The sequence below is a fragment of the Microtus pennsylvanicus genome, chromosome 7, assembly GCF_037038515.1.
Source record: "Microtus pennsylvanicus isolate mMicPen1 chromosome 7, mMicPen1.hap1, whole genome shotgun sequence".
Classification (NCBI taxonomy): Eukaryota; Metazoa; Chordata; class Mammalia; order Rodentia; family Cricetidae; genus Microtus; species Microtus pennsylvanicus.
Window position 1 is genome coordinate 96,550,451 of NC_134585.1, and position 22,377 is coordinate 96,572,827.

Below are 22,377 nucleotides of genomic sequence, written 5' to 3' on the forward strand. Positions count from 1 at the left end.
CTACTTACATAACAAGGAAAGTTATACATCCAGGCAAGTTTGGTGGGTACATCAGAGAGGAGGTTACAAGATGGAGAAAGCTTTTCCATAGGTTTTGGGGGCTATCTGGTGACATACTTGGATTTGAGTTGGTGAGAGCCAGTGGTCTGCTAAGCTAGTAGATTCTAAAAGGTTCTTATCTGTTTGTTACAGTGTTTGTCACGGGTTCTTACTTATTTGTCTATTATTTCTGACAGAGATGGTTGAGGTTTTGATTAACTTAGCAGACCACTAACAGGAGCCACACTTAGCTGAGCTAAGGCAATCAGCAACCTTTCTACCTCCGTATCACTGTCGTCTAACTCAGTCCTACAGATGTAGCTTCTTTCCTGGACTGTTTGTTGATGATTGGCAACTAACTTTATTCATGGAGCCATCTTGCTGACTCCCCCAAACTGTGCTTTTTAGATTAGTGTCCAAGTCAGGTTCAGCAACATTGGTTGGCAAACAACAGGGAAGTGGATATCTTGGTGTTTCTATTGCTGGGAAGAGATCATGACCACGGCAACTCTTATAAAGGAAAACATTTAATTGGGGTGGCTTATAGTTCAGAGGTTTAGTCCATTATCATCATGGAAGGACATGGTAGCCTGCAGGCAGACATGGTGCTGGAGAAGGAGCAAAGAGCCCTACATTTTTCAATGGGCAGACAATAGGAAATAAACTGTGACTGAGTGTAGCTTGAGCAAAGGATACTTCAAAGCCCACCGCCACGGTGACACACTTCCTCCAATAAGGACACATCTAAACCAACAAGGCCACACCTCCCAATAATGCCACTCCCTCTGACAGTTATTTCCTTTCAAACCATACAGTGGGGGAACTTCAGAGAAAGAGTGAGAAAGCCCTGAGAGTCCAGAAAGATAGGTTTTTGGCTTTTGGCTAATATCAAAAGAAAAAAGAAAAAGAGAGAGAGACTAACAGCGCTACTGTAAGGGCCACCGTACCAAGGGAGGGGCTTTGGAGAAGATAGGCACATTACATTATCTTATTCGGGGAATAATTAATCTTCCCCCTTCCTTAGATTGTCTTCAGATGAATCCGATTTTCTGGGTGGTTGAGGTGGATTCCTGGGTATGCAATTGTTAAGCCCAGCTGGAGTCTTGAAGTGAGGAGACGATACTACCTGATGTTTGGGGTAGTTTAGAATATCCTGTCTCTACATGGGGCTAGAAAGGGAGCTAGATTCAATTCTCTTGGCTAGAAGGGAGTAGCTTTTCCTTAAAAGCCCTCAACAATGCCCCATACCCCAACCTGTTCATAAGGTAATTTAAATCATAAGTGGGTGGGGGAGGAGAGTTCCCTTTTAAATGTTACCAGGGAAACAGATGGGATTCAAACCCAGGGGCCCACCCTCAACTGCCTCAACTATTAATCCATGTAATAATAATATTGTGTAACAATGGCTACTCCTTTGTGGATTGTCTTTTGTAAAATTACTTTCCCAGTCTTTGCCAAGCACTCTAAATTTGTATGGTTAAATAAATATGGTTAAGGGTAACTGCTAAACAATCTTTGCTTAGCTTTACAGAACCAAGATGATTTGGTGACCTTCACATTATGAAGGATGTTAAGATGGTGCTTAGCTTGCAGAAGAATAGTGTGCTTATTGAAAGAGTTGCAGGAACTAGCGAGCCCCAGGAGGTTGAGGTCAATGCTATGCTCCAGCCAATGAAAAAAAAATACACAACTATTGAGACAAGAATCTAAGGCACATGGTCTCCCGGACTAGTCTGCTGTTGTATCTCCTTTTGTTCTCTTTTAGAGCCCTGGATAGCACCCACGTTCTCCAAGGTAGCTCTTTGTTTTTGTTTTGATTTCTTTCCTGAGGGCAGTGGTTCTTCTATCTTCTCAGCATGCCAGTCTTGGAGTAAACCTGATATTTTTGTGTATTGTGACTATTTTTGTTGTGACTATTGGCTTTTGAGTGATGAGAAGATAGACCTGGGCTCAATAAATCCTCACGTATATATTTTTCTGTATGAATTCCAAGTTTTGCTTTGGATGAACTCCTGGATAGGAAATTTTCAAGGAAATAGTTTTAAGATGTTTTGACATATGTTGCCAGAAAACGCTGAATAGGTTGTACCAATTTACATACCTGCCAGAAATCTTACTACAATTTTTTGGGGGGAGGAATAATTTATACAAAGCAAAGTATACAAATAGAAAGTTGATTGTTCAGTAAGAACTGCAAATACATATACCATCTAGATTAGACATAGGTGATACCTGTTGCCTTAGAATATTCCCCCTTAGGAGAACCACCATTTTAAATTTTGCATAGTAGGTTAGCTTTGTTCTTGAACCTCATATAAATAGAATCAAATCATGTATCTGTTTTCTGTTCCTTAAAAGAATATTTTGGGACTTCATCCATACTTACATTTGTATTCTTTTTGAAGTTCAGGGTTGATATTTCACTGAATAAATGTGTAATACACATTTATATTCCATTCTCCGGCTGATGGACTCAATTTAATTTTAATTTTAGGTCATTATGAACCAAGTTGCTATGAACACTCTCTTGCCTGTCTTTTGAAGGGAATTATATTCAGTCGTTTTTACTGAGTATATATTAAACAGGACAATCTAAGGCACAGGGTGGGTATGTTTTGAACGTAGTAGATATCCCAAATTGCTTTCCTCAGTTACTGAGGCAATTCACACTCCCACTAGCAACACACCCAAATATTTCTTTGGCTCTATATCCTTGTTACTTGAATGTCCCTTTTTAGCCGTCTATAGCCATTTCATGATCATTTTTATCTCCTCCCTACTTTTGTTTATATGTGTGATTGAGTGCCTGTTAAATTTATGAATCAATTAATCATTGTCTTTAATTAATAAATATTTTTTAAGCAAGCATTATGTATAGGTTCTGTAGAAGCCTGGTGGATGCAGAGATGAGCTCCTGGAGGATGTCTAGTGTAGCAGAAAAGGCACAGGAAACACATAGGTAAGGTACATGGTCTATATAACAATGTGGGCATTTATGTGTACAGAAACGCAGTTTTAACTATAACTTAATTATAAAATTAATATTAGAGATCAAGACAAGAACCAGAGACTGTGCAAACTGCATCTCATCTAGTCAAACTTTGGTGCAGGTTGGGTTACCGCTATGTTCATTCTGAAGCATGGGGAAGTTAACAGAACTTGTTCACGGGGCAACAAGTAACAGAAAGCTAGGATGGGAACCCAGAGAGTCAGGCTCCCTCGCTTACTCTAGATGCCGGCTTGGATCCTATGCAAGCAGAAGGGTATTCAGGATGGTGCTCAGTGAACACAGCTGTACATAAGGCAGAAAGATAAAATGCAGTCTGGTAAGTCTACCACAAGAGGCCCAGGGAACATAGTAGCCAGAGCCATTGAAACTGGGCTTGAAAGTCAGCAGGGCCAAATCTGGGCGAAATGAAGCTGGAATTCTTAGGACGGTTTCTGTACGAAGGTTGCATCTTCTCCCATTCCATCGCCAAACACCAAATAATATTTACATGTTTCATCTTGTTGTTATACCAGCCATTTGAGTACACTTGCCAGATAACTGAGCATTCAAATTTCCTTGCATAGAGGGCTAAGCACTGCTTGAATCACACGAGCAAACCCAGGCTTCAGATCTGATGGTTGCCGGCAGGGCCTGCTTGCATGGTGCATTCTGTTTAATATATCGTATCCATCTGCTGGTGAGAAAGTTGGCTTTCGGCATAGGCGACGACAGTGTTCCTGAGCCTCTGAAAGTGTCCAGTCAGAAACGCAGAAAACCTATACGGTGTGTTCATGCGCAGCAGTGTGGTAGGAGATGCCAAGTTTTTTTTCTCTTCTAAAATAGGCTTAAGTTAAAAAACGCACACTGTGAAGCATTTGTCTGGCTTAAATAATTTAACAGGTCTTACGTTCCTGCTTCAGTCAATTTTAACAGAAATGCTTCTCCGGAGGGTTCTCCTTGTGAACATCGTCATGTGGAGGCCCGCTTGGTACCAGCTGGCTGGGGACAGAGCGCTAGGGGCCTGGTGGTCCCGGAGAGGGCGGGAAAGGTGGCATGCAAGTATACCTTTGGGGGAAATGCAAACTTTCCTTGCCTGTGGAGTGCGTGTTTGTTAGTATTCCGAGCCTGTTGGCCCATTGTTTGTGACTCCAGCCTTCTCAGCAGAACGCACGGCAGATGGCTTACATTTGCATTAGCCTTCTGGAGAAAGAATTTGCTACCAACAACATAAGCTGCAGCTTTTTCTTTTCAGAATTTACAACAAATTGGCCAGAATGGCAATTAAAAAAAAAAAGCATAAGCATCACTATTTCCACTTTCCCTTTTTGAACAGGGTAAACGATCCCCTCTCCAACGGTGTCATTTGTCCTCCCCCCCCCCCAATGTTTATTAAAATGATTCAGGTATTTCATTATGCAAAATGACTTTTATAAAAAGACCTTTCTTTCTGTCCACAGTCACACATAATTTCTTTTGTCACTCGTTACAGAGTGGAGTTACGTGAAGCTAGGACATATTATTTGTCCTAATCTGTATTGGATAATTTATTACATTAAGGAACCAATAATTTTCAAATGTAATCAGATTTAAGTTTTTAATAAGATTCATCTTCCCATTCACACTTGCTTAATTTAAGGATATTAAATCTGCCCAGGAAGGAGCTGCCTCTCAAAGCCTGGGTGCCCATTAGAGTCCTTTATTCTTGATGTGTTAATAGGATTTAATTACATTACAGTCTTCATGGAGAATCACAGAGCCCTAGTTAACTGTGATAAGCCGAGCAAACAGCCTGAAAGGGAAGTGGTGTACAGTAGTTGGCTTATCGGCTTAGAAAATCAAGATGATTATTATTTTTAAATTGACGGCTGCACGAATTTGCATCCTGTTTAGTTGAACCGCCTAAGAGAACAAACTTTCTCCATTCCTTGAAAAGGAAAAATCACGTAAAAGGCCACCCACATAAAAGGTGAACAATAAACACTTAACAGAAACTACTTAATTGCCGTTTGTCTTTTGAATTGCAATGAGATTTTTACTATCGACTACAAAGAGATTTGTTCCAACAATTTACCCTGCTATTCCTTTGTCTTTTCGACTATTACATCCTTGATTTTGGGTTCAGAATAATGGCTGTGTTCCTTGTTAAAAAGTAATGATTTTTAAATTGCTCTTTTAGCCTGTCTCAAACTTTTTTCTGCTCATGCTCTTGAACCCCTCCCTGCAGGCTGCTCCCTCTCTCTTCTCCATCTCCCCGTCCCTGCCCCCCATCCCCCTGCTTGGTTTAATGGCAGAAGGCAGAGCCCCAGCCTTCTGTGGCCTGACAAGAGGAACCTTGTGACCAATGCTGCCCTCTGTGAGACCTGTCAATTTCTCCACCAGAATCATTTGCATTGATTGCAAGTGTTGACTTCTGTGAATTTCTATTTCTTGTGAACTTGACAGAAGTCAGTGCTTTGGCTCCATCACAGATGCTCAGGCAGTGGAAGGATGGATGCCTTCTAGAGTTTCTCAATGACTAAAAAGATGTGTGTGTGTGTGGTGGTGGTGGAGGGGGGGGTTGAAGAAAAGAAGAAAGGGGAGAAAAGAATCCATAATGTGCTATCTAGTTGAACTTTTCACTTCCAAAGTGATTGACAACTTCTGGCTCATTTTCAAGAGAGATCACAGACCTGGCAAACAGTATTGGAGATGCTTTACTGCCTTGTTCAACTTCGTTAAGTTTTTATGAAAGTAAAAAAAGTATAAAAAAAAAGCATAATATCTCTGTCTCCTTCTTCCAGTTACTTTCTACATTGGCATGTTGGGAAGATGTCCATGGTGCCATTTTCTTCACAGATCAAGGTGGTGGGGGGTGGAGAGGTTTCTAGATAGGGTAGTTATCTACGGCTGCACTATGATTCCAGTTCTCTGAGACATTATAGTTTCATGTCCTCTCTCTCTCTCTCTCTCTCTCTCTCTCTCTCTCTCTCTCTCTCTCTCCCCCTCCCTCCCTCCCTCCTTCCCTCCCTCCCTCCCTCCCTCCCTCCCTCCCTCCCCCTCCCTCCCTCCCTCCCTCCCTCCCTCCCCCTCCCTCCCTCCCTCCCTCCCTCCCTCCCTCCCTCCCTCCTTCCCTCCCTCTCTCTCTCTCTCTCTCTCTCTCTCTCTCTCTCTCTCTCTCTCTGTCACACTGATAGTCCTGGATGCTATTTTTTTTTAAAGTATGCTGAGCAAGCCATGAGGAACAGTCCAGGAAGCAGCACTCTTCCATAGCTTCTGTATCCGTTTCTGTCTCCAGATTCCTAACCTGTTTGCGTCCCTGCTTTGATTTCCCTCAGCAATGGACTGCCACCAGAAGAGTAAGATGAAATAAACCCTGAGCCCCACAAGTTTCTTTTGGTTATGGTCTTTATCACAGCAAAAGAAACCCTACTACACACCTGAAGGCACAATAAGGAAGTGGGAGAACTGGGCAGCAAGGTCCAGGACAGCCGGCGATACACAAAGAAACCATGTCTCAAGGGGAAAAAAGAAAAGTGAGAAAAATAGCTAATGAGACATGTACTTATAGAAGACCCCTAAAAGCCTTTGCTCGATGTAGTTTCCTTCAGATTTATTGCAAATCCTGCCTGTTTTCTGACTCAATATAAACTTCTCCCTTATCCAGCTTTCCACCTCTCTTTCTGGACATCAGCTGAACCCTTAGCCTGCCTGCCTAGAGAGTCAGTGACTCTCTCTCTCTCTCTCTCTCTCTCTCTCTCTCTCTCTCTCTCTCTCTCTCTCTCACACACACACACACACACACACACACACACACACACACACCACGGACAGACACATACACCATGGACAGACACATGCACACACTCCTAAGCTTTCACTTTAGGGTAGTCTTGAAGTTGTAAAACAGGACTCTCCCTGTCTCAGGAGGTCTCTGACTTCGTCTGGCTGAGGGAGGCATGTGCTGACTACATTAAAGCATATATCAGCTACTTACCAAGACATCTGTCGCAGGGTTATTTATCATCAGTCATGCTATTTGTGTCAAAGGATATCAACTGCTGGTATTCATATGTTCCAAAGTGGCTCCCCAACATGGGAGAGGCATCTCTGCTCATCTCAGAAGGGATGCTCTCACCTACGACTCATGCGAATGTAGATATTCCTATGTTTTAGATGGTGTTTGGAAAGCAGCTGGTTACAGATGGCCCTTTTATGCCATTTGTTTATCTTTCTAGCATCTTCTATCAATTCCACTTTTCAAGAAAAGCTTGAGAACCACAAAATACACTTCGTTGGTCATCCCTTAGCCTGTTCTTATGGATGATGCCTGTGATTCCAGTGTCTATATGCAAAATTGGCTCTGAGCAAGGAGAAGACCTGCTGCCTTCTCTGTGAGAGACCCTGTTGACTCCTAGTCTGCTGAGGCCGGTGTTCCCAGGATATATGAACCCAGGTCACATTGCTGCTCTGTTGAGACAGGGGCCACCATGCTTTTTCTGCCCTTCAGCTCCGTTCACACGTACCATTTTCTGTGACAGCTTCTCTGACCCTTCAAGTTGGAGTTGATTTCTATTCTGTTTATTCATAAGGGGAGGAAAAAAACAATAATTTTCACTTACGCTTTCATAATTCCTATCTAGGACAGATCTATGCAGCAAAAGATGATAAAAAAGAAAACCAACAACCATGTATTTTACATGTATGATTCATAAATATGTGGGAGGTGCCCAGGGAATACGTAAATCTTAAAGAGTGGGTTTGAATATAGGCTTATGTAATGCCCTCAGCAAGGAAGAGTAGAGTTTCAAAGAACTGGCAGTGCAAAGGAAACACTTTGACTCTCTAGGGATGTAAGTTGCAAGGAGGCACATCAGTAAGAAAAGGCTGATGTAGTTTGAATAGGAAATGTGAAATACGAAATCCCATAGGTTTATGTGTTTGGTTACTTGGTTCCCAGCAGGTGGTACCTTTTGGAAAGTGGTGTAAACTTTAGGAATTGAAGACTTATTGGAGAAAAATGGGTCACTAGGAGCTGTCCTTGAGGTCGTATAACCCAGCCCTGCTGTCCTGGTTACCGTCTGTCTCCTGACTGTGGTTGAAAGGTGACCAGCAGTCTCAAGTTCCTGTTTGTTACACCTTCCCCACCATGACGGACTGCATCAAAGGGCTAAACTGTAAGATTCCTTCTCCCCTCAAGTTGTTTTTCTCAGAAATTTTTGTCATAGCAACGAAAAAGGTCATAGGGCAGGCGAGTCAAGATGGTCGGTTGGATTGCTTTGGCTGTTACCTGGATTATAAACCATCTTCAGGAACCGGTTTCTGTCCTTCTTGTCAAAGACAGTTGGAAGGGAGCTTTGAACACTTATGTCCAGCTTTTTGCCAAATGGGGTGAAACGGAGACTTAACTACTTAACTAAAACCTGACTGTTTCTTTTCAACTCAGAGCAATAGGTTGGCACAGCAGCTTTTGTTTCTTCCCAACTCCAGACCCTGGTCTATACTCAGTTCTTACTGCCCCCTGCCTGAAGTCAAGTCCATCCCCTCTCTTATGAATGGTCCCATTCTATGGTATAGAAATTGGGTCTTAAAAAACAATCTCCCAGTGGACTGTTATATAGGAAACAACAGGGCTAAATTCTAGCACGAGAACCTCATAATCTTAGTTTTTATTTTTCTTTTTTATTTCCTTCAGCATCCAACACATTTCTGTGTGCATAGGCTATACTTAAAGAATGTTTGGAGAAACAAGCATTCCATTTCTCTTTTAGGTATATGGATGGACTGCGATTAAGGGATTTCATTGTAGTTTTGTTACTTATCTATTTGAAATTTTTGTTTTTGTCAGCGTTTTATGCACCACCAGCATGACATAATGTTTATTATAATATTCCAACCTTGACTTATACTAACATAATATTTTTCTTCTTCTCTACCAACTTTGTTTTCTTGTCTTTTCTGCCTGCCTTTCCCAGCTATAAGATGTTCTTATTTTATGCAGAGTGACTCAGATCAGAACACGTAGGTTTGGCTCTCCTAGGATCTCCTATTTATCCTGTTCATTTTAAATCCCCCATCTTCCTAAAGTCGTTACTACTTTATGTCATACACTGTGGTCTATAGTGGGGACTACAAGCATGAATAATATATCCCCATATCCCCAAGCTTACATAAGTAGGTTATAAGGTAATAGCAGAGACAACAAACATGAATGCAGAAAACAGCAATGTTCCTAGTCAATATAATTTCTGCCGTTCTGGCAGGTCATAATAGTCCTTAATAAGATATTGATGTACTTTATTTACATAGCTAATTGTAAACATAGTTAGCGTTTTTTTTCCAGATTCATACTCAATGTATCCAATTTGAATGAAATTTGTAAGAAAGGCCACAAATAGTTGTCCATATGCATAGTTTTCAGAAGATAAAGCAAGTACCATCCAAGACTGCCTCTTCATAGTTAAGAGAGTCTAAGACACAGAGAAGAATGGGCATAGGGCCCATGAGGCCAGCATTCAAATTCATGGTGAGCAACACCTTTTTCCTACCCTCTGTTCCCCATGTTGATGACAGCTGTCAACTCCTTCCATCAGGGCTTCCTAAACATTTGCCATTCATGACCCCTTTTCACCCAGGCAGTTTCTGCACAACCCTACAAACATGAGCATATAAAAGAGATGCAAATCAGTCATCTGCTAATCATAAGTCATAGATTTATTTTAAAATAATTCTTTGGCTTGCATATGTTTTTGCCATTTTTTTTAAAGAAAAGAGCAAACTGCATGCTAATGAGATGGATGCGCTTCTTCTTCGACACTGTCCTATAGCCTTGAAGAGACACCACGACCAAGGTAACTCTTATACAGGAAATGTTTGATTGGGTGTTGCTTAGAGTTTCAGAGGGCTAGTCCATTATCATTGTGGTAGGGAACATGGCGGCAGGCAGACAGGCATGGTGCTGGAGAAACACCTGGAGCCTTATATTCTGATACTGAGGTGGTGACAGAAGAAGCAGCGGCCCTGGCAGGAGGGAGGGAGGGAGGGAGGGAGGGAAGGGAAGGAGGGAGGGAGAGAGAGAGAATGGGTCTGGCATGGGTTTTTGAAACCTCAAAGCCTACCCGTAGTGATACACCTCTCCCAAGAGGCCATACTTCCTCATCCTTCCCTGACAGTTCATCAACCAGGGACTAAACATGCAAATATATGGACCTATAGGGGCCCATCTTGTTCAAACCACCACATGCTTGTCTATTTTTACACAAAGAATTAAATCTTGGCAGATTATTTTGATCTTGCAGGTTTTAGAATGTCTTCAATGCTTTCCAGAGTTGATGGAATTCTTTATTTTAAGATCAAAGAGAATAACTTTTGAGTAACTATACAACAGCAACAACTCTGGCAGAAGGTTGGTTTAATTGTCAGAAATTCTGTCCTAATCTCACGCTAGAATTCATTTTTCATTTTTAAAAAGAAACTCAAAACAGCGATGGAAGCAACAACTTTTATATTCAAACATTTGAACACAATGTAATATATTCTTATTTGATACTTACATGACGAAGAATGAGAGCAGAGAAATATTTAAAGTCTCTGTTTTCTGAAATGAAGCCATTGATTCTGGGAACGTAGGGAAGACACTGCAGTTTGTAACTCGTGAGAGTCTCAGAGTTGAGCTGCCATGCGGTTCAGGCAGCATCCACTGGTGTGTGGTGTAAGAACATGTATGGTGTCAACTTGTAAGTTCAGAACCAAGGCTATAGAGAAGTCACGGGAAGAAACATGGATGATCACTGTCAGAAACATCTTGAGTTCATTATGTACTTGAGTTTTGAATTAATTTCTGGTTGTTGCCCACTTAGATACATGTTTTTTGTAAATAGAGAGTGCACCTTCGTTTCCTAGCCACCCAGACCTGAATAATCACACAGAAATTATACTAATTAAAACACTGCTTAGCCAATGACTTAGGCATATTCCTACCTAGCTCTTACATCTTAAATTGACCCATTTCTATTAATCTGTGTATCGCCACAAGGCTGTGGCTTACGGTAAGGTTCTGGTGTCTTTGTCCTTTGGCAGCTACACGGCATCTGTTTGCTTCGCCTTCTTTCTCCCTGTTTTCAGTTTAGTTTTTCCTCTCACCTCCATTCTGCCCTGTCATAAGCCAAAGCGGCTTCTTTATTATCCAATGGTAATAAAACATATTCACAGCATACAGAGGGGAATCCAACATCAGTTGTTTCCAAATTATAAAATCTCCCAACATTTAGCTATAGGTGACCCCATATGGAGCCACAATTCAGTTTTAAGATTCCAAGATTTACATCATATATATACGAATTATTCTCTTTTAGCATTTCGCATGGTGTTCCCTCTATGTCAGTCATTCTTTAGTTTCTTATGTTTAGTCTCATCTTCCTAAAACTTAAATCTACTATTGGAGTATATTTGATTGCTCCTACAATGTCAAATTCTAGAGTTTCTTTCAATAAGTTGGTATGCATTTGGCCATTTGTGTATATGTACACACACACACACACACACACACCCTTCACAAGAAGCGTGATTAATAAAAACCCAGAGACAGATATTGGGGTTCAGTCTGAAGGTCAGATAAACAAAACAGCCAGCCATTGGCTCTTACTTCTACCTCAGCCCGAAATGATGATCCTGATCTTGCCTCCAGGGGTCCTCAGAATGAGACTGTGTTTGAGAGCTGTCTCCTCTCATTTTATAATCCTCTCTAGGGCTGGGATTAAAGGCATGCACCACTATCGCCCGGTTTCTATGGCAAACTAGTGTGGCTCCTGGGATTAATGGTGTGTGTCACCACTGTCTGGTCTGACCAGCAATGCTGTATTATTCTCTAATCTTCAGACAAGTTTTATTTATTAAATTACAAATGAAATATTACCACACACATTCTGCCCCCACACATGAGGAGAAGCTGCAGCATGTGTGAGCAATAAAGAGGAAAAAGAAAGTGAAATATGTAAACATTATACTGGAATCTCAAAGAGAGCGGATGAGAATCCCGAAACCTTTCTACAGGACCAGGAATTCCATCAGCACCTGGAGGCAAAATGCTAGAGAGGAAAAACCATGAATAAATTCTCTTTCAGCTGACTTTCGTGGAAGATACTGGAGTCTTTTCTCTGGGGAAAAATGGCTTCACGTGCAAGGAAATGGTACTTGAAGTCTGTGGATGCACCCTAAGCCTTTTTCTCTTCGAACACTCAGGCTCATGTGAATCTTCAAATTTTTTCAGTGATCAGTTCTCCTTCTAAAGTTTGTAGGATTAGTCGAATGTCATCTTGACCTCTAAAATGTGTCATTAAGAAACAGTTACAGCAGATCTGTAAATTAGACTAGATAGGTCATCACCAGACAGGTGATGTATTCAGGTGTGCACTCCTGAGAGGATCTACCACCTATGGGCTTTGTGGTTAATCTTAATTATGGCATTGGGCTGTGTTGTTATGTGCTAGTAATTGTAGGGTTTTGTTTAACTTTGCTAGAAATTATTTCTGCTTTTCAGGTAAATTAATGATAAGGTTATGTTTTAGACACCAATGGTTTTGTATCTAGTCATCATATTTTATCATTCCTTTGTTGAGTTTTATAAGAAACAATAAATAAATAAATAAAGCAATCTTGTTGGCTACTACTTTCACATGAATCTGTAAGTTCAGAGAGTTCTGGTTGACTTCATTGTTCTACTTCAGATCAGTTGTATTTTCATCTTTCTCTCGAACTGGCTACTCTCCTAAAGTAATTGCAAATTCTTTATAGGCTTTAAAGAAACCAAAACTCCAGAACACATATACCTACTGTGTCATCAGAATTCTTTATGAGCCATAAGTGTTTGGTATTTGAGTTCATTTCAGTCTGAAATAATGCTTAATGGTTTGATCACCTTCCCAAGTCAGTAGGTGTCTCTAGATGGCACTTTCCACTTTACCCATCATCAAAATTAAAGCTTGTAAAAAAAAAAAGAGGGGGGATTTGTTTATTACCTCAAATGTGTACAACAAAACCCTAGTAAGTTTAGATCTAGGGCAAGTTATGACTTCATAAATGCCTTCTTCAAAGGCATCATTGTGTAAATACATCTGTAGCTGTCTAGGCAGCTACTCTTGATTTTAGTTCAATTCTACTAACTTTTACTGAGCTCAAACCCTGGGCCAGACACTGATTGGGTCTGGAGGTATAAAGACAAGTGGTGTGTGATTATTGGATTTAGATATCTACAGAAGAGCTTGTTAAGAAAGCAACAAAAATGCATATATGCACACACACATACATTATGTATAGTTTTCTGTGTTACACTACAAAACAATGACTGGCCTCAGGCTCCATACCTGAACTTGTTTCTGGGAAAGATGGGTTAAACTCTGTAACTGTAGCAGAGACATGGCCTTGCAACATTAAATAAGGCATTGTCAAAGGACTTAGATACATTTATGATACTGAAGTTTGACAAATAATCCAGGGAGAGCATCATCAGCAAGGTTTGTCTGCAGTGGGAGGAAGGTGTGCTTCAGTTTGACAGATTTGACTGGTCACCTCACGGAGTGATTCTTTCTGTGAACTAGATTGCCCCAGAAATCTTTCTGCCTTTCCTCTATGTTACTGATATTTTTAGCTGACATATCTCTTCATTTACATCTCCCTGGGTGGAGGAGGCAGGTCAGGTGGGACTCAGTATTGGACGAAGGCTAAACATTTAATTGATTTCAGTCCTTAGAGGAGCAGGAAGGGAAGTCGAATGTAATACTTGGCTTGGATCTCTGTTCTAGTCTTTAGCGTGTTCATCAAGTATTCCCAGGAGCAGGTGAGCGTGTAAGGGATCCTCTGAAATAAAAGCCACACAAAAACGAGGTAACTTTTTTTCTACTTAAAAGTCACACACTGAGATAATATTTCAAAGAACAAAATACATATATGCAATAGTTGCAGTGGTATAATATTAAGGTGACAAAAATTCACATATACTTATATATATCGGCATGTATGTACATACTTGTAGCTTATTATCTACAATTAATTTCATAGTGATTTCTGGAAATAGACAGAGAGGTGATCCATAACCTTTGGTCTGGATAAGTTTGGTACCAAGACCAGTTTTGATCATCCTTGCTGGATGTTATTTTGTTCCTTAATTTGCCCAAATGAGAGAGACAAGAGCTAGATGAGTAATGTTCTTGTTCACAGAGTTAGGAAGGGGACACTCGCTGGCCTTCACTTTTTTGAAATCATTTGTGTTATGCCATGTGGGGAGATGATGCCAAACAAAGTTAGGTAACAGTTTGAGTTGTCTGATGGAAGTATTTTTAGAAGTTTTGGGGAAAAATTTTCTTTTTCTTGATTGCCTAAAATACCTAGAAAATAGCCTCTCTTTTTCTTCTTTCTCTGTTCCCTCCCTCCTTCCTTCACTCCTTTACTACCTCTCTCCCTGTCTTCCTTCTTTCCACAAACACTGTTTGACACCTACTATTAAATGCTGGGTCCATGAACCATGTGCAAGTAGTATAGTAAATAAGCAAGGCAAGTGTAATTTTAACCATCTCTGGCACCTGCAAAAGTTAATTATATTAAAAACAATTTAATAGTAAATAAAATTATGATACAGGTTATCTGTAGCATTTGGGACACTGGAGGACTCTGAGAGAAATTTCCCATATAGTCTGAGGGAGTCTTGAGGAAGTGACGTTTGCCTGGATCAAGAAGATTGCAAAGAAATCCAGATGATGGGCTGAGAGTAGAGAGGGTGAACAGGATGTGTGTGAGGAGGAGAAGCCTAGGGCTGATGGAGGCTAAAATCTCTGGAGTAGAAGGAAGACTAGTGTGTCCAGAGGATGGAAAGAGAGGAAAACAAGAAAGGGGGCAAGGACTTCTTGTTTGGCACAGGCTGGTGACATATCGTGTCAAATTGTGGGACTGCTTGTGATTGAGTCTCCTGGGATGCTCTGAGAGCATCAGAAGTCACAAAGGGTTTCTGTAGAAACTGACAGGATCAGATTGGTACCTGTCAAGTGGATATTCTACATTGTAAAGAATAGGATCAGAAGTACCTTTGGAGAAACCAGAGAAGAGGGACTTTAATTGGCTATCATGAGTATGATGATAAATTTCACATCAGTTTGACTAGGCCTTGTGTTGACCAACTCTCTGGATAAACGTAAGTTTTGACAGTATTTGTGAAGGTTTTTCTTTATGAGATTAGTATTTGAATTGATGGATTGGGTCAGACAGATGTCCATTTCCTGTGGGGTGCATCTTCTTATCTTTAAAGGGCATGAGTTGAAACAAGGTTAGAAGACTGGACTCCCTCTCAGTCTCACTGCTTGATCCTCAACATACATTGTATGTCCCAAAGCTCTTGGTTTCTCTAAATCCAAACTCAAGACCATTGGCTGTCCAGATTCCAGGTCCTTAAATTAGTTTTTCTGCTTTTTCAATTTGAAGACTGGAGGAGGGGCTGGAGAGATGCCTCAGTAGTTAAGAGCACTGACTGTTCTAGAGGTCCATTCAGAGTTCAATTCCCAGCAACCACATGGTGGCTCACAACCATCTGTGGTAAGATCTGGTTTCCTCTTCTTGCTTTCAAGGACACATGCAGGCAGAACTTTGTATACATAATAAATAAATAAATCTAAAAAATATTAAAAAGAAAGTCTGGGGGAGTTCTTAGCACCCATTGCTATGTGAGACAATTCCTTATAATAAATATGACCCTAGATTATACATCTATAATTAGTTCTGCTTCTCCAGAGAACTCTGGGTAACAGAGTGAGAGATAACCTAGGAAACATGAACTGTGGCAAAGGTGAGAAAGAAAGTAGGTGAGCAGACACAATATCTTAGTAGAGCCCATGGTTGATCGTGTGAGTGGGTGAGGCTGAATACAGTTCCCAGGCCAGTTGCCTGCTTTTGTCAGGCATGCTTTGGACCTGAGTGAAGAGCATGTAAATCTGTCTCATTTTCTATCTCCAGCCCACTGAAGATCTTAGTGGGATGGGAGTATTGGGGTATTTTTAGAGTGCTCTGGAGAGTTGTGCTCCTAGCAGCCTTTGTTATTCTGACTATTGGAAAGAAGACTCAATCTACAGCTTCTTCAGCTGGGGTGTCAACCCACCCCTGGCACTGGCTTCTTAGTAATATCCCCAGCATCACTCCACCTCCTGGGGATGCCTGGGCTCATCTTATTTTTCATTCATGTTGGAGACCAACCACTTAGGGGTCAGTTTAGTGATGCTCTTGGAATTTTAGACTCTGCTTTCTCCATGTTCTTTCTATAGTATCACATATTATCCTCCCAGAGGTTACATGCATTAGGCAAGAATTATGTCTCTGGAAGTTGTGTGGCAAGAAGTCTAGTCAAGAAGGTAGTTTAGAATGTATACTTTGGAGGAATCCTTGTAAGAACTCAGTCTGTGAAAGGGCTCTTCTGTTGCTGGTTACTCACTTGCACGTCTTTGTTTTCCAGGTCTTGAAGATGAGACCTCTATTTTCTCTTCTGGGATGTGTGGAGGAATTGCTTGTGGTCTGTGTCCTTAAAGAGCATTAGGGGACAGCTAGCTTTGGCAGAGTGGCCCTCCATGGAGGCACTTTGGCCATCTCTACCCTTGTCAGACTTTGATAGTGCAATAACTTGGTGTTGGCAGGGAAGGGTGATGGGCATGGAGTGAGAAGAAAGAAAATAGTAGACGCCAGACACAAGCAAGGTGTGCCCAGGTGGAGAGGAAGTCACCCCAGAGACAATTTTTTAATTTACTTTTATTTTATATACATTGGTGTTTTGCCTGTATGCATGTCTGCGTGAGTGTGTTGAATCTCCAGCAACAGGAGTTATAGACAGGTGTGAGCTGCTATGTGGGTGTTGAGAATTGAACCCAGGTCCTCTGGAAGAGTAGTCAGTGCTCTTAACTGCTGAGCCATCTCTCCAGAGACAATTTTTGACTCTATCTTATTCTAAGGTCAGGCTGGTGAATTCAGGAAATGGGAATGGTTTGTATCAGTCAAAACTACCAGAGGTGAAGCAGTAAAGGCTGAGGTGGAAAAACCCAGAGGTGAGGCTGAGGCTAGACCATGCTCTCTTGAAAGTGGCAAGCAGTAGGAAGCTAGTTCTCAAATTGGAAACTCAGCATTGTTAAATGCAGAGCTTGCACTCAGAAGCTTGGAAGAGTCTGACAAACTACCAGATGGGCCAGTGTTGGTGGCCCTTGGGTCCCTCTCTGGAGCCTGGTTCTGTAGGTCAGAGGATAATATGCTATTTAGGAGATTTCATAGCAACTCCTGTCACAGGAGAAACTTCAGTTTCTGGAGTAGTTCTCAGTTTATACGGCTGTTGATGGTCATTTGGCTTTCGGGACAGTCTTCCTGCAGTGAACCTCTGACCTTCAGGTGTTCTATGACCTCACAGAGCTTCAATTTCTTTGTCTTTAAGATGGTAATAATAGAGATTCGCTATGGCTATTATGTTTGGACAATGGGGTTAAAGTAAAGCAGGCTTCCACCGCATGATTTAAAGAAATTTCTGTCTACGGAGGAGTCAAAGTTTAGTGCAGTCTTCAGCAGTATCAGAGTCAAACAGGTGTTCATTTCAGGGCCAAGGCTTAACAGGTGTCTACAGCAGGGTCAAGGGTAACAGGTGTCTACGTCAGGGCCAATGTTTAACAAGTATCTACTGCAGGGTCAAGGCTTAATAGGGATTATCTCAGGGTCAAAGTGTAGCAGGTGTTTAGTGCAAGCCTTCTCAGGATATTTTGTTTGCCAAAATGACAAAATAAATACGTGGGAAGTGGCATTTGTTGCTCTGGTTTTCCTGGGGCATTCTTTGTAACTCCTGTTTCAGCTCCATTTTTTTTTTTTAGCAGTACTGGGGGCTGACCCTGGGACCTCGTAGACAGCAGGTTACTGCTTTATCTGAGCTATACTCTCAGCCTTTGGAACCTCTGTCTCAAGAGAATTGATTTGGTAGCAGAGAGAAAACTGAGTTAAAAGGCTGGGGAGATTATCTAGGGCCCCGGCTGGGAATGAAGATGTGCAGCCTGGGAGCCAGGTGCTGACTTTGAGGTGGTGGCCAACATGGAGACAGTGTGGTCATAGAAACACTGCGAAGTGGGACCGAGCTGGTAAGTAATTAGATGTGCAAGTTAGGCTCAAGGAGGAGTCTTGTAAGATTTGTTCCCACCCGGAGAGAAACAGAAGGCCAGGGGAGAGTGCCATGTGTTTAATTTTCTACTCTGATTTAAATTCTGCTGCTTGTTGGCCACAAACTAACAGCATGCCTCTTGTGTCTCTAGGGCATTTTACAGTAAAGCCACATATTTTCTGAAGTTGGGTCAAGACGGAGCATATGAAATTTCTCAAGTGTGAAATTCCACTTAACCCCATTAATGCTCACAGCCCCGAGTATGCATTGTCTATAACTCACTTCTAGTTACCAGTGGTTATTTGCATTTGCCAAATACTTTCTACTTTATCTCTGGCTGAGTGTTTTACAGGAAAGAAAATTTACCTTCCTGTAAAAGGAAAGATGAACCAGCCTCCTCCTGCTCCCTCTACCCCCACTCCTGGAAGGTGTGCCTTTGGCCTTGGCATTTGTGTGTCTCTGGGTGTATACATAAGGTAGCTTAAATTTCTGAATCTGTGATGGTAAATCTTATATTTAAAAGGTCCAACACACATTGCTAAAGATTTTGAAATAGGTATTGTTTAGCACACTTGCTTTCTGTCTTTACATACAGAAAATAAGCCGGGGGTGTTGTACGAGTTTGTAGGTGATCTAAGCATGGTTTTCTTCCCTGGGAGTCATTTCTACAGCTTCCATACAAAGCCTTCATACACGGCTGAGGCTAAAAATATTAAAGCAATTATCCGAATTATAAGAACAAACTTACATATGTATAAGAAAAGCTACTGAGTTGTGCTTACCTCATAAAGAACTCGGCTGATATTCAGCTGAAATAATTTTAGGAACCTTGCTTCTGCTCCCAAATTGAACAATATTAATTTAAATAATATCTTAGTTAGGTTGGGGAGGAAGGAGTTAATTTTACATTACAACGTTCACATCAAATTCCCTTGCTGAGGGAAACCAAGGCAGGAACTCAAACAGAGCAGGAACCTGGAGGCAAGAGCTGATACAGAGACCATAGAGGAGTGCTGCTTACTGCCTTGCTCCTTGTAGATTTCTCAGCCTGCTTTTTTTCTAGCACCTAGGACTAATAGCCCGTGATTGGCACTGCCCACTGTGGGATGGACCCCTCCCACATCCATGAGACTAGCCAGTCTTTTGGGAGCATTTTCTCAATTGGCAGCCCCTCTCTCAGATAATTAGCTTGTGTCAAGTTGACATAAAACTAGCCCCTCTCCTACATTAACAATAAAGACACATGACTCAGCTTTTGCCTTAGGTTAGAAAACAATAACAACACTTTCATAGTTCTTTGACTTTTGTCTAAAGTAATTTCTCTAGCCAATATTTTGGAATACTTTAACAAAGCTCCAAGATTTGTAAGTGGCGATTTGAATGAATTCTAGGCTGGATGTGAATCCCCGAGACCCTGTAGTTTCTGTAGGTGGAGAACCCGGCTTTTGAACAATCTCTAGATTGTAATTAGTGGGAGGCTGTCAGTGCAGCTTTACAATGCTGATCGGTTTAGAAACCAAGCTTTTTGATGGTGTTCAACAGCTATGTAAAATGCACCACCAATGGATGCTTTGTTTGAGGATGCTGCCTTGCATGGACATATTCAACTCTCTCTCTCCACTATCGTGTGAGGATGGAGTTTGGATTGTCTTTCCAGAAGAAAACAGCATGGCAAAGAAGGACTAAGCGGAACGCTAGATCTGCTGGCCCCAGAGCCTTCATCTCTACTTCTTAAAGGGCCTTGCTCGTGGGTTCAATGATGTTGACTGAGATTTTATTTGACCACTTTATGCTACCCAGAATCTCAGAAATACTGCAAACCACCAGATTTTATTTTCCCTCTTTACAGTACCTTCTTTCTGCTTTACAATATGAGAAAGAAAAACTAAGTCATGAAGAGAAACTAAGTGATGAATGATTGATGATAATGATCTCTTAGTTTGAATGAGGAAATTCAGGGTAGTTTTTGAGCTGTAAGCACACTGAACGAGTGTTCACATGAATCAATCCTTGTGTGGAACTGAAGGAAATGGTGTCTGCAGGGTTTGTAAGAGATATTGTGGTGTGCTGACAAGACACTGGTCACCTGCTGTGAGCCTGTCCCTGCTCCTGGGAGTGTGGGCTTCTGATGTTTAATATTTCATTCTCTGGGGAAAAAAAAAACTTCTGTTTCTTGATGTTTCCTTCTTGTGTTAGATTCTTTTTTCTGTGACAAATATCTGAACAACCTAATGGAAGAAGAACTCTATTCTGCCTTAGGGTTTTGGGATCTTCAGTCCATAGTTGGTTCTCTTCTTCATTTGCGGGCTATGATCAGGCAGAACACCATGGTATTAGAGAATTCTTGGAAGAGGAAAGGCAGAGACACAGTCACTAGCCAGATGTAGAGGAAGCAAGACGAGAATGTCTCCCTGAGAAAAGGTACCAAGCCACATGACTAAACATAGACAAGAATTATGGGTTAACTTAAGTTATAAGAGCTACTTAATAATAAGCCTGAGCTGATAGGCCAAACAGATTATAGTTAATATAAGCCTCTGTGTGTTTCTTTGGGACTGAACAGCTGTGGTACCAGGCTGTAAAGAAACTTCCTTTTATACCCCACCCTCAGTGTGTCTCTGTCTTACTGTCTTTTCTCTGTTACTTTGTCTGTCTGTTTCTCACACAGTTTAAAAATAAACATTCTATGTGGGTGTTCATGTGGAAGGAACATAAAGTCTGGTCAATAGTGGATGCTGATCTGGGTGGTGGTGACACAAGCCTTTAATCCCAGCACTGGAGAGGCAGAGATAGTCAAGGTCAGTCTGGTCTATAGAACAAGTTCCAGTACAGGCAGGGCTACACAAAGAAACCTTGTCTTGAAAAACCAAATCAACCAAACAAACAAGCAAGTGGATGTTGGTTTGAAATTCATATCTTGCCCTCCTTTGTATTGCTTCCCTATGTCTAAAGGGGTTGTTAAAGAGGAACAATTTTCTTTTCACTAGGGGTGTATGAGCTCAGAAATTTCTCAGGTGTTCTTTACAGAAGCTCCTGAACCAAAATTAATCTGAACCATTCCTTCAAAGAGAACAAAGGGGGCAAAAAAGGACATGCTCTCATGTTCATAAAATTGATAAAAATTGCCAGGGCATCTTCCCCCCATTTTTAATTAAGAGAGGATGGATACCTTCACTCATCAATCTTCTTTTTAATTTCCTACATTCAATTTGATTAAGATGTGTTTCTTGAAGATAGGTGCTATCTGGTTCTTGTTGTATGAAAAGTTTAATATCTGTTCCCCTTTTATTGGTCTGGTAAGGCGTTTGACATTAAAAATAATAGCTTTGAATTTCCCTCTTGCTGTCTACATTCAGTAGGGGGAATATTAAGAATAGAATGGAAAAATTCATCTTTTTTTTTCTCTGAAGGGTCCTTCCAAAGCATTATACAGAACATGATCTACTTTGCAACCCAAGATGACTAGGATAAACAAAATAGAACGATTGACTGTGTTCCTCAGTGGCCAATCCAGGAAATGAAAGTCTGTTAAAGAAATATGGCCACTAATTTTTTTTTAGAAAAAGTTATAAAAACACACTTCTTCCCTTTGTTTAACTTAACTCACATCTTGCCTGTGTTTAACTGAAGCGAGTGGGTGGATTTATTCTCATAGAAGGGCAATTGCAAGGGGAAGGGAAGAAAAAAAATTCTGCTTTGCTATTTAATCCTGCCAAGTCAATAGAAAGTCTCGGCTGTGTTCTGTGTTCTCCCCTAAGCTTTTGTTTTCAGCAGAAGACTTGGATATGGATAGACCTCCTAAAATCTTGATTGGAATGCAAGAAAGAGGAATAAGCAAACAGGGAAAGGGACCTGCACTAGGTTACCCTCTGTCCTGATGGAGTCACATGGACTGAGAACTCTCAGGTGAGAACCATGGCAGTGTGGGTGCTGATTTGGATGGCTGTGTGGGGAGATACTAGATCTCCATGCCTAACTTTCCCCGTGATTTAGTGGTCCTGAAGGGCATGGACTTTGGGGTGAATCATAACTCTTGGATTTAAATCTTGATTTCTTTAGGGCAAAATCTATTTGGCAAATTAATGTAGCTCTGTTCATCAGTCTTTGTAGTAGCCAGTTTCCCAAATAGGCTCAGTGTCTTCTGTTTTCTGCCTGATATGGACACTCTTACAAAGTCACCTCCCACATCATCAGTTGCTTTGTGTGACCAATAAAA